Here is an 11280-nt window from a genome sequence, read left to right on the forward strand (position 1 = left end):
GTGAAAATGAATCAAGCCAAAGTTCAGATAGTGACCTTGAAGTGATTGAAGCTCTACTAGCAATGAAATATTTGAGAGGCAGAGGAAAATACAAAGGTAAAGTTCTTCTAATCTGCTTTTCTTGCGAAGAAATTGGTCATATTGCAGCAAGGTGTCCAAACAAGCAAAACAATGATGAAAAGAAAGATTAGAAATGGAATGGCAAGAAAGACTTCAAATCATCCAAGAACAAAGGTAAGAAATCATGCTTCATGGCTGAAAATTCTAAAGATTCTGATAATAGTGAGGATGAAATTGTTTATATTGCCGTTAAAGATGATTCTGACAGTGATGAGGAAGATAAAATGGCACTTGTTTCTCATATAAGTAAGAATGATACATGGATTATAGACAGTGGTTGCTCACATCATATGACTGGTGATAAAACTAAGTTTGATCAGTTTGAAGACTATGATGGTGGTAGTGTAAGGTTTGGTAATAATGACCCTCGATTCATAAAAGGAAGAGGAAGAATCTGTCTAACCAAAGAACTTGTATGTAATAATGCCTATTGGGTTGAAGGTCTTAAACATAATTTGCTAAGTGTGGCACAGTTACTCAATACTGGATTCAAGGTGGAATTCATGCATGGAAAGGCAAGACTGTTAAATAAGCAAGGAAAGCTGATAGGATCTTGCACCCAAACTAAAGGTAACTTGTTTTATCTAAAACTTGGTGAATGCTCATGTTTTATTGCTCAAATTGAAGAAAGTTGGTTATGGCATAAAATGTTGTGTCATGTCAATTTTGATAATCTGGTAAAAATAAGAAAATTCAAGAAAGTGAGAGGCATTCCTAACATTAAGAAACCTAAGGTTGGTCTATGCAAGAATTGTCAAATTGGTAAAATGGGAAAGGCTAGTTTTAAAAGTAAGAACTACCAGTCTGAAGATATATTAGAAATTGTGCATACTGATCTATGTGGACCCATTGGAATAGAAAGCTATACTGGAGAAAAGTTTTTCATTCTTTTTGTTGATGACTACTCAAGAATGATGACTATCATGTATCTAAGGAATAAATCAGAAGCATTTGAGAAATTCAAATGGTATTTGGCAAGAGTAGAAAAAGAAACAGGAAAAAGACTAAATTGCTTAAGGTCAGATAGAGGTGGTGAATTCATCTCACATGAATTCAACAACTTCTGCATTGAAAAAGGTATTAAAAGACAGGTCTCAGCACCAAGAACTCCTGAACAAAATGGAATAGCTGAAAGAAGAAATAGATCCATCATAGATTGTGTAAGAACCTTGATGATAGAAAAGAACATTGCTCTCAAATACTGGAAGGAAGCCATCAGCACTGCAGTTCATACCTTAAACCGAGTACAGTTGAAGAAGGACTCATTCAAAACTCCTTATGAATTAAGGTATGGCTACAAACCCAATGTAAGTTATCTGAAAGTATTTGGAAGCAAATGTTATATTTTGAAAGAATCTAAAAAATGAAAATTTGATGTAAAAGGTGATGAAGGAATATTTTTAGGATATTCTTGCAAAAGCAAAGCATATAGATTTTTAAATCTATCCACTCACAAAGTAATAGAAAGTGCACATGTGAAAGTTGATGAGTTTGCAGACAAATCTGAAGAAGAAAGCAAAAAGGTACCTGAAGATTATAGAAGATTTGTTTACATTGAACTAGATACTATACCAAGCATATTTTTCACTCAAGAATCCTCAACTCCCGAGTCATTAGTAACTGAGTTGCAAAAAGTTCAAACCGAGCCACAACAACACTCAGACATTACCGAGCTAGTGTCTATCGAGTCTGAAGCACCTGAGCCAATTCTTACCAAGCTAGAATAGCCTGAACATGAAATTGAAGCACAAGGAGAAAGCAATGAAACTCATTCAAGAGGCAAAGAACCTGTATTAGCTAAATATGTCAGAAGACATCATGCATCAGATCAGATCATTGGAGACAAATCTAAAGGAACCTTGACAAGAAGCAAGCTGAAAAATACTTGTTTACTTGCTAATTTTGAACCTAGAAGCATTAAAGATGCATTTGAAAATGATAGTTGGATTGAGGTAATGAACGAGGAAATAAAACAGATAGAGAAGAATAAGACATGGACTCTTGTACCCAAGCCTAAAAATAAGAATGTAATTGGAACCAAGTGGGTATTCAAAAACAAGTTAACTGAAGATGGTAAGGTATCTAGAAACAAAGCTAGATTGTTATGCAAAGGATACTCTCAAGAAGAAGGCATAGATTATGGAGAAACCTTTTCTCCTATTGCAAGATTGGAAGGAGTTAGAACCTTACTTGCATATGCTGCTCACAAAGGATTCAAATTTTATCAGATGGATGTCAAGTCAGCATTCCTCAATGGAATACTGGATGAAAAGGATTACATTGAACAACCTGAAGGTTTTGTTAATCTAGATAAAAGGAACATGGTCTACAAATTACACAAGGCATTGTATGGTCTGAAACAAGCCCCTAGAGCATGGTATGAAAGATTGCATAACTATCTTATTCAAATTGGTTTTCAAAGAACTAATGATAATAGTATCTTGTATATAAAGGAAGGACCAGATAAGATTGTCTTGGCAAAAATATTTGTAGATGATACTGTTTTCACAGGGCATGATGATCTTTGCAAAGAATTTTCAGAACAAATGAACAAGGAATTTGAAATGTCTATGTTTGGTGAAATAAAATTCTTTGTTGGTCTTCAAATTCAACAAAATAAGAATGGCATCTACATCACTCAATCAAAATACATCAAGGAGATATTGAAAAAGTTTGGTATGGAGGACTGTAAACCTGTTGGAACTCCTATGTGTACTGGATTGAAACTTACCAAAGATGATGAATCCAAAGAGGTAGATCAAACATTGTATAGATCTATGATTGGAAAGTTGCAATACGTAGTTCATACCAGGCTAGATATTGCCCTTGTAGTTGGTATTGTTGCAAGATTTTAAGCAAAGCCAAGAGAAACTCACCTGATGGCAATCAAAAGAATAATAAGATATTTGAAAGGAATTGAAGATTATGGCTTATGGTACAAATTTGGAGGTAATTTGGATTTGAAAGCATTTACTGATGCTGATTGGGCAGGAAACCTTGATGACAGAAAAAGCACAAGTAGAGGAGCATTAATTCTTGGAAAAAGATTGGTTTCTTGGACAAGCAAAAAGTAGAATTGTACATCCCAATCTACAGCAGAGGCAGAGTATGTTGCTGCAGCAGTAAACTGTTCAAATATTGTTTGGTTTAAGCAGTTATTGCAAGGAATGAAGATGGAAATCAAAGAACCAGTTGTCATGTTCTGTGACAATACTAGTGCAATCAACATATCTAAGAATCCAGTGATGCATTCCAAGACCAAGCATATTGCAATAAAATATCTTTTTGTCAGAGAATTGGTGCAAGACAAGGAGATCAGATTGGAATATGTCCATACAAAGGAACAAATTGCTAACATATTCACAAAGCCTTTACCTAAGGATGCATTTTTTTATCTCAGAGGTAAGTTAGGGGTCATTCCCCTATCTGAAGTCCACTAAAAATGAGTTCTAGTGATGCATCAACACATACAAGATTGAAGATCTATCTATTGATGCAGTTTAATCAGAAATCATTGCATATGAATCAATACTAAAGGTACATTACAATTCACTTAACTTTTGTTGTCTTTGGCATGTTTTGTCAAAGAGGGAGATATTTACTGTCATATCCTTCTGAAATTGTGAGATTTGAAAAGTTTTCCATGAAGTCCCTTAACAGAGGGAGATTATTGAAAGAGGGAGAAGTTTGTTATCTTGTTGGACTTGTTTTCAAAATTTCATTCTGTTATGACATGTTGTGTTGCCATCAATGCCAAAGAGGGAGATTGTTGGATAATGTTGTTCTTGATGTCACACAAATGTCATATCAGTCATTGGTCTCAAGATCACCGAGCTCACTCGGTCATTGAAGAAAATGTGGAAGACAGTGTTAATCGAGCTAACTAAGTCAAAAAAGGAAAGGTGAAAGACAGTGATCACCGAGCTCACTCGGTCATCGAAGGAAATGTGGAAGATAGTGTTAACCGAGCTAACTCAGTCAACAAAGGAAAGGTGAAAGACAGTGATCACCGAGCTCACTCGGTCATCGAAGGAAATGTGGAAGACAGTGTTAACCGAGCTAACTCGGTCAACAAAGGAAAGGTGAAAGACAGTGATCACCGAGCTCACTCAATCAACGAAGGAAATGTGGAAGTCAGTGTTAACCAAGCCTCACTCGGTCTCCAAAGCATAGTTTCCACCGAGATCACTCGATTATCTTAGGAAACTCAGTACTTACCGAGTTCTCCCGACGATTGAAGGATTGTCACAAAGTTTGCTATATTAACCGAGCTCAGTCGGTTAACATAGGAACTATTTTCTGAACAAAGTTTACCATGCAGGGTCAGCCAGTATAAGGATTTGCAAATTAATTACTTCTAGCCAACTCTTGTAATTGTTTGTTTAGTCAGTGACTTGAGCCGACTAAGATAGTCTGAAAGGTATATATGGTCATTCAAGTTATGAATTAAAGTGTGTGATTGTGAAAGAAGTTATGAATGCGAATTATAGTATGAAATGAAAAGGTGAATGTTGAGCAAAGTTTGATGAAGGATCAGATGTGTTGAAGGAGCTGTAAAGATGCATTTGATCAGTAAGGATCCAGCCAAGCACAACAAAGATATGTAATCAGAAAAGATAAGTTGTACATTATATCAGGTCACTTCATTGTTGCTTTCTAACCATTGTAACAGTGAATTCAAAATCTCTTAACAGAGTTGGTTTAATAGCCATTCAATAAAACCTCTAACAAGGTGACAATTCAATTGAATTGTTCTAAAGACCTCTAGCAAGGCCACTCCTAATAGGGTGATTAAATCCTTTAACAGGGTCACACCTAACAGTGTGTTTTTGTAACCTTTAACAGGGTTGGCTCCTAACAGGGCTCACTTCAGAAGAGTGAAAAACATTATCTAGTTACATTGATGGTTTTTCTCATATTGGGTTTCCATGTTAAATCTGGTGTCTCTTGTGTTCTTAATTGCTGAATTGCTTTATGCATGATAACATATCAATTCTTAATATTTGTCATTTGCTGCATTATCAAGTTTCAGCATTTTATATTAATCAGATCAAGGGTATATTCAGACATCTTAGGGAATGTGAAAGTTTTTGTAGTAACTGATTCACCCCCTCTCCCTCTCAGTTACTCTATTCTCATTTCCAACAGCACAATCGATAATAGATTTATTTCTTCTTTCTCCTATGTCATTTTTCTAAGGTGTACTAGGTGTAGATACCTTTCTTTTGATTCCTCTTTCATTGTAGAATTCACTGAATTCATTGGAGATGAATTCTCCTCCTCTATCTGACCTTAGACATTTTAGTTTCTTTCCTATTTATTTCTCCACTCTAGCTAGATACCACTTGAATTTTTGAAATGCTTCAAATTTGTCTTTTAAATACACCACTTTCATCATCCTAGAATAATCATCAACAAATAAATGAAGTACTTATCTCCACAATAGATTTCTATGCCAATAGGTCCACAAAGATCTTCATGAACCAACTCTAGAACTTCTTCAGAGTGATAGTTCTTGCTTTTGAAACTTTTCTTTCCCATCTTTCCAATTTGACAATTTTTGCACATGCCCATATCAGGTTTCTTTAGACTAGGAATGTCTCTCACACTTTTTTTCTTGCTTATGTTGACTAGGTTATCAAAATTCAAATGAGATAACCTTTTATGCCATAACCAAATTTTCTCTACTTGAGCTAGGAAACATGAACTTTTAGTTAGATCTAGATAGAATGGATTACCTTTTGTTTCATTGTCAGTCCCAACTAGATTTCCTTTCCCATCTATCAGATAGTGTCAACTAAGCTCTAAAATTAGGACATTTTGAGCTCATGTAAATAAATTAGGACAACTCTACATTAAGACAACCCTTATTCAAACAACTGAAATAAAATATTTTTGGGTAACGCAAGATTGGTCTTACACCCAAGATGCTCCTACATCAAACTGTTAGAAATAGATAATACTGAGGGGGGTGGGAATTATTAATCTACAAACTTTTTCCCACAACTGAATATTGTTAATTACTTTATAACATGCATATGACAATAAACCAACTATTCTGAATAGTAAATAAATCCATACACAAAGAGAACTCATATCAACATACTTTTTTAACTAGGGAAACCCTTGCCAAGGGAAAACCACAGTGGGGATGGTACACAGAAAATGATCTGCTAAAAAAAATAACCATGTTAAGGATATTGACCCTATTAGGAGTCTATGAAATATGCATAGTGTCTCGGTCCTTGTTAGAGGACTAGGATCTATTAAAATCCTCAAGCCTATTAGAAATTGCTTCAACCCTATTAGGAGTTGGTATCACAAAATGTATGCAAGAAGAGCCCACTACCTAAACATACAATTATATAATGTAGTTCCTTTATACAAAAGAGATAGATAAAAAAAAAATATTGCTAACTACTGCACTTTGCATATCTCTAATCTTACATCAAAATTCACATCACATAGCCTTCACATAAGTTTACATATCACATACATAGTTCACAAAACACCACATTACTTCACAAAATATGATTTCTTACATATACCTTTCCTTTCTACAAAACTTTGTCCACTCGACCTTAATTCTTTCACACATTTGGCTAAATATACAATTAGCTCATCTAACATAGGGTTAACATCTGGGATGTCATCCCTAATTAGATAAACAATTATTTTGTTACCAAAATAATTCCTTAACTCGTAATATTTACTTTTCTGACATGCTCTATTCTACTTTGTTTACTACCTTTACTCGTAAATCTATTATATCTTATTTTATACAGTCCGCACAGACTTGCGCACTTACATATGTCATCATGACACTTCCTTCTATCTATCCTTGACCGCACATGTGCCCATTTTCATTCTATTATCTATACATAATGAAACTGTTCTTGTGCTGATAGTAAAATTATCTTATACATAGGCAATGTTTTGCCTCTGACTATAGGATCTTCATCTATACAATGTGTCGTCCATTACTAAGATATATGTTTCCATAAATGAAAACTTCAACATATCTTACTTATGTTAGAAATACAATAGGAAAAGTAAACTCTTTGGGGGGGTTGAATTAGTACTTCAAACTTTTGCCCGTAAAATCATTCACCTCACATCCATCTCACAATTCAACAAGTAAACTGAAATATCATATTATGCATGTACATCTAAAGCATGTAAATAAGTAAACATTCACACATGTATGCCACAAGATATTTGGTTATCCAGAAACCCTCCAAGGAGAAGGTAAAATTGGGGTGGGTATGACACCCACAAATCTTCACTATTGTAGCAACAAGGTGTATCTAATGAAGGTTACAATGTTTGATCATGAAACATGATCTACCCTGTGAAAATTTTGCTGTATTAATTATCCTGTTAAAGGCTTACAAGATTGTAAGATCTTGCCCTATTAAAGGATTTAAACACCCTACTAAAAGTGTGGCTGGTAAGAGGATTTTGACTTACAATGAAGTAAGCAACCTATTAAAGAATTTACAATAGCTTGTTAAGACTACTCTGTTAAGAGATTTAACTAATTCACCTGTTAAAATATCTTAGCAATGATCCTTTGGTTAGCACTCTATTGCTTGATGTTAGATCACCTTTATATCGATGTGTACTTGATCCTTTCTAATTAGATGTATCTCTACTATCCTCTAATTCCTTTCCTCTGTTCTCCTTTAACTAATTCTACAATGTAACTCAATTCATAACACCTTAATCACTATGAATGCTCTATTTGTGCATGCAAAGTCTCATCAATTATTCTTAAGCATTCCCAAAAAGTTTAGGGTTTGTCTTCCTTAAGAAGATCTAGGTGACTTAGAGTTAGGTAGGAATGAATGGTAATGATTCACATATATTTCCACTTAAACCTTCCCTTTATCTGATTGGATGCATGTAATGCATAGGGATTCACATTTAAGACTCATCCTTATCAACAAAGATTGTAAAACAATCCTTAAGTTGGCTAAGAAATGGTTTACATACAAGTTTGTGTCATTACAAACATCTATGTCAAAATTGTATTACTCAACATCTGAAGTCCTTGGTGCTTGGCACTAACTATAACTTCAATGTTGTTACGTGGAATATTGTTGGTAAACAAATTTGTCCTTCTTCTTTTCCTCTTTTAATGTGCCCAAATTTATAACGAAGAACAACTTTACACAATAGTTGGGAAACCATTTCTAAGAACATTTAGTTTCCCTTTGAATTGAGGTACAACTCCCTATGTAAATGATATTCAATGAATTATGTTTTATCTCTAATTCCTACCATGGGGTATGCTCTTAACCCGAGAGCAAGAGAGGAAAACCAAATTAAGCCTAACTAGAACTTAATTCAGGCAAGAAAAATTTCTCAATATCGAAATAGATCTATGTATCCACACTTCTTATGAATTCATAAGTCCATCCAAGCAAGAATAAAATAAGTTGAAATCTAAATCTGAACTACAACTGATGAATCGGGAAAACTAACAGAATCCTTTCATCAAATGAAATATAACAATACTTATCACATCCATTTGAATTCCAGAAGACAGGGGAAAAGAAACTCTGTTCTTTCTTAGTTCTCTGTAATGTAGAAAGGAAATACTAACTAATTACAATACCTACTGGAATGTAAAATGATTGAAACGAAGTGCCATTCAATTGTCTATGCGACAGATAGTACTTCACACCAAAATTTGCCGACCTTTGATTTATCATTGAAATTCATACATATAGGATTTGAGAGATGATCGTTACAATGGGAATTTCAGTCTATTCATCTTTTGAATATGACAAATGGCAAGATGCCAGTTTGTCAGATTTCAAAATTTACAAAAATTTGCAACATTTACATCAAAGAATAGAAAAGGAGTGTTAAATTAGTCATTTAGACTTCTTTCCCTTTTCAATTTTTGCCCTATATGTTCTGGTAGCCACTATAATTGGGATCATCTCCTCGTGACTAGGCACATGTACATTGGTGAATCTCAAGAGCCACTTTGAATGCTCCTGAACTAACTCCTTTACTGCACCTAGCTGACTTGTTAACTCTCCAGTTGCCACATGCATGCATCCACTCAGTGTCTGTAACTCTACCACTCTGTTTTGATTGCTTGAAGTCATTCCAAATAGGTTACTCAAATGTGTGGAGAAGTTATTCTTCATTACTTCTATCTCAATGGGAACCTTTCCTTGCCCATTGCTTTGTGATTCAGTGTGTAATCCTTGCATGAGCTCAAATGCTCTATCTTGGATCTTCTTCACCTTTTCCTTTGTTTCTTTGAGTCCTTCCTCTACTTCTTGAATCATCTCCTGCTTGAATTGCATGTTTTGAAGCCATTCGAATAGAGGCGCAGTTCCCTTCTTCAAAATCTTTGCTTCAACTACCTCTTTTGCCTTCATATGGATGATAATATTTAGGAGAGAAATGCATTCGTCGCACCTTGCCTTTTTTGCGGCCAAAGTGTTATGATTAGAAGTGATGTTATCCTTCTCAATTTCTAACTGAAGGATAACATTCCCAATTTGATCAATTATAATAGCTCCATCTGAACTGAGCTTCTCAATCTATTCTTTTCCAATCTGACAAAAATGCCTATCTTTCTAGAGCTATGATATGAAGTCTTGTACCTCTTCTGCTGAAGGATTTTCAGTGGTAGGCACACCGATGATAGTTGCCAATGGAACAACTAATTGTTAGATGAATCTTCTCAACTCCTCTATTTCTACTTTCATTCTGACCTTCAATGACTTGAGATCCTCTAGTTGTTCTTCTATCACCTCATTACTCAATTTCCATAGGCCTACTTTTGTATCATGTCTAGCTTCTCCAAGATCAATTGAGTGCAAAGTGAAGTCTTCTGGTGTCATATCTTCAATTCTTCCTACCTTGTTTGGTTTTGCTACCTCCATAGTTAGGTGCCCTATTTCTTGATCTCGTCCCAATATTGACAAGGTCTTCTAATTTTTAGTTTTTATAAGGAAGATCCTAAGCAAACCGCTTGAGATACAACATCCTTTGAAGGGAAATTTTCATCTTTTCTTTTCCTCTTCTTCTCCAAAGTATCCTCAAGCCAAGACTCTGTATTAATCACTTTGGAGGCTGTTCTGAGTGATTCAATGATGAACATTTTCTTCTTTACTGGATTCGTTGTTGCTGTAGCTACAAAAAAGGGGGTCTTTGGATCTCGAGAAAGGAGTCAAGATGAACCTGGAGCTTTCTCTTCTTCTTGAGCTTTCTTGGCAGCTTCATCAAACTTAGTGGATTCGCTACTACTACTTTGATCATCTCCAATCTCTACTATCTGAATAGGAGAACCAGTAGGCTTAAGAAAAGGAGCGCTTGCAGATAGAGTAGGGCTACGAAGGGGGGATAAGATAGGGGAATCATGAAGAGATGGAGTTGGAGAAGCTTGAGGAGATGGGGGAAGAGCAACATGCAGAGGTAAGACTGGAGCAGGAGATCCATCTTTCTATCCCTCTGTTTCTTTTCTAGCTTTAACTTGAGCTCCAATGACTGGTAGTGATCCCCCTTGATAGGTTGGGGTTATTGGAACATGCTTCTCCAGGGGCTGGTCACCTCCTCCCATAGATTGGGTTGGTCTTTGGGAAGCTGTGGCAGTAGCTCTGGGAGTGGCACTTTGAGATGAAGTAGGAGTAGCTGTAGTTGGAGAAGCTTGAGTAGCTTTGCTCTTGCTTCAGCCTTTCTTAGCTATCCATTCAACCCACTTCCCAGTTCTTTTGATAATCCTTGCCATCATGACATCAATATTTTCTTCTATGTCAACATCTGGTTTAGAGCTAATGGGAGTATTCCTCAATTTTGTCAAATATGTATTACTGTACATATTTTGACCGTCATCCTCTAGCCCTTCCACATCTAAATTTATTCCATATGTCTTTACCTGATCAATTGTAAATATGGCAAAGGCACGATCTTGACTCTCCAACTCATCCTTACAATCTACCCAATAATCCTCCATGGTTGTCACATGTTTGATTATGCTTCCAATCTGGAGCACATCTCTGGCATATCCATTAGGATCAAACAGGGGCCTTACTGCTTCATACTCTTCCAATTTGTATTTACTTTCAAATGCTTTGAGTATATTCTTAGCATCTGATTTTGTTTCGCAACTGTATGGTCCCACTTTTATAGGGA

This window comes from Cupressus sempervirens, chromosome 9, assembly GCF_028749045.1.
Source record: "Cupressus sempervirens isolate cs-2001-9-10 chromosome 9, ASM2874904v1, whole genome shotgun sequence".
NCBI classification, from domain to species: domain Eukaryota; kingdom Viridiplantae; phylum Streptophyta; class Pinopsida; order Cupressales; family Cupressaceae; genus Cupressus; species Cupressus sempervirens.